Source organism: Schistocerca piceifrons, unplaced genomic scaffold (assembly GCF_021461385.2).
Source record: "Schistocerca piceifrons isolate TAMUIC-IGC-003096 unplaced genomic scaffold, iqSchPice1.1 HiC_scaffold_128, whole genome shotgun sequence".
In the NCBI taxonomy this organism is placed as follows: Eukaryota; Metazoa; Arthropoda; class Insecta; order Orthoptera; family Acrididae; genus Schistocerca; species Schistocerca piceifrons.
Window position 1 is genome coordinate 30,001 of NW_025727102.1, and position 2,500 is coordinate 32,500.

A 2,500-nucleotide genomic window follows, 5' to 3' on the forward strand; every position below is an offset into this window, starting at 1 on the left:
TCCACCATTGCGCAGACCAGGCACCAACACCCACACATGTCCTATACAACGGTGCACCCAACATCACAATAGTACCTCCTGTCACAGCGCACAAACAATGACATGAGTCAAAGACACAGGTCTCACACAAGCATAGAATTGGAGCGCCGCCTCTAATAAGCCAAAGGTGCATCCTGACGTGACAAATCTGATCATGTCACAAGCATTCACTTACTATAATCACTATCAACGAACCTGCCGCCCCCGCCCCCCCCCCCCCTACACCTTTCCTTACAACAACGTGTAACCTAACCTAACCTAACCTAACCTATGTTGTACCTTAACCTAACCTATGTTGTACCTTAACCTAACCTATGTTGTACCTTAACCTAACCTATGTTGTACCTTAACCTAACCTATGTTGTACCTTAACCTAACCTATGTTGTACCTTAACCTAACCTATGTTGTACCTTAACCTAACCTATGTTGTACCTTAACCTAACCCATGTTGTACCTTAACCTAACCTATGTTGTACCTTAACCTAACCCATGTTGTACCTTAACCTAACCCATGTTGTACCTTAACCTAACCCATGTTGTACCTTAACCTAACCCATGTTGTACCTTAACCTAACCCATGTTGTACCTTAACCTAACCCATGTTGTACCTTAACCTAACCCATGTTGTACCTTAACCTAACCCACGTTGTGCCTTAACCTAACCCACGTTGTGCCTTAACCTAACCCACGTTGTGCCTTAACCTAACCCACGTTGTGCCTTAACCTAACCCACGTTGTGCCTTAACCTAACCCACGTTGTGCCTTAACCTAACCCACGTTGTGCCTTAACCTAACCCACGTTGTGCCTTAACCTAACCCACGTTGTGCCTTAACCTAACCCACGTTGTGCCTTAACCTAACCCACGTTGTGCCTTAACCTAACCCACGTTGTGCCTTAACCTAACCCACGTTGTGCCTTAACCTAACCCACGTTGTCCCCTAACGTAACCCACGTTGTCCCCTAACGTAACCCATGTTGTCGCCTAAACCTGCTCTGTAATTGTTATACGACTCGTTCAATTAGTGTAGTGTTGCCCACCCGCAACCCTCGCAATATAGTTCGCTACTCGCACTGCCCGCTCCCCTGTGTATCGCTTCATGTTAAACACCTTGCAAGTCTTGCTGACTTTCCACATGCTCCTGCTGTACACTGTAATGTGGATGGCAGCAGGACGTACATGCCGCCCCTCCCCACGTCCCCACCTTGCCCCCCTGCCTTCGCAAGCTGGTTGGTGAGAAGTTTGCATGTTCAATGCCCTTCGCATGCGACGTACTCAGGCTACGTTGTGGTGCGGCCTGTGTCAACCGTCCGCTAATGTCGTACGCGTAAACCACAATCTGTACTGCACATTCGTCCTTATGTACCGAATGATACATCGTGGCACATGTGTGACCGTACAACGACTGCGCCCAAAAACGGCGGACCATACAGTGCAAATATTGTGCACGCAGCTACGTGTCGTCTCCCTATGAGAGCTGGATTGCAGTGTGGTACGCCATAGAGACGTGTGGGAGGAACGGACGCCGTGGATGGCGATCAGCATGAGCTGTCTGTTGATGTATTCGGACCTAGTCGTCTCTCCTCACACACCGTGATGGCATGGTGCACCGCGTTCCATATCTGCGACATGCTACAGAGGCCGGTTGACAGTCGTTCGAGCAATGGACATCGCATACGTACGGGGGCCACCTTCCACGTATTGTCTAGGCGTGCACATTTTGTTGCGTGTATGTGGGCAGACGTAGTGTGGCGTGACACCTGACACAGGCATGCAATAATCGTTGAAGTTGCAAATGGCGATGGACGCCTGCGTTTTCTGGTGAAGTTACGCAAATGAACAAATGGTAACCTGTTGTGGTGCGGTTGTTCTCGCTAGGGGTGAATCGGTGATGGCGACGATAGGTTGAGGTACGAACCGGTTGTTCCAGCGATACCCACCATGCCGACGAAACTGAACGGCATCTGGGTGTGAAGCGATACGCGGCGGTGGCTGGGTGGGACCGTCCCCGGCCGGTGAGGGGGCGCCTCCCGGCGTGCTGGCCGCGCGGTGCGTGGGCGCACGCGCTACAGCCGGCTGGTGGGGGCGGCCAGTGGCAGGCGCGCCGGCCGACGGACGCGGCAGGCGTCGCAGCTGCGCGCCGGCGCACCCTGCGCGCGGCGCCGTGCGGCCAAAGTAGGTCCTCGCGGGCCCGGTGCGAAGCGCGGTGGACATCTTCAGTGTGCTGGTCCGATTGAGGACTGTGTGCGTTGAGGATGCGCCGCCGCCCGGCGCTCGGCGCCGCGACGCCGTCTGCTGCTCGGTCGCCCCAGCGGTTCTCGCTGGTGGTTTGTATCGCAGCTGTGCGGATGTGTTGGCGCGTGCGCTGTGCTGGGAGAGTTCGCTTCGGCACCCAAGTGGGGCTTTTGTCCTTCTGTGGCGCTGGCGTTGGAGCTGCCGGTCACCGTAGGTGGCGCGTGTT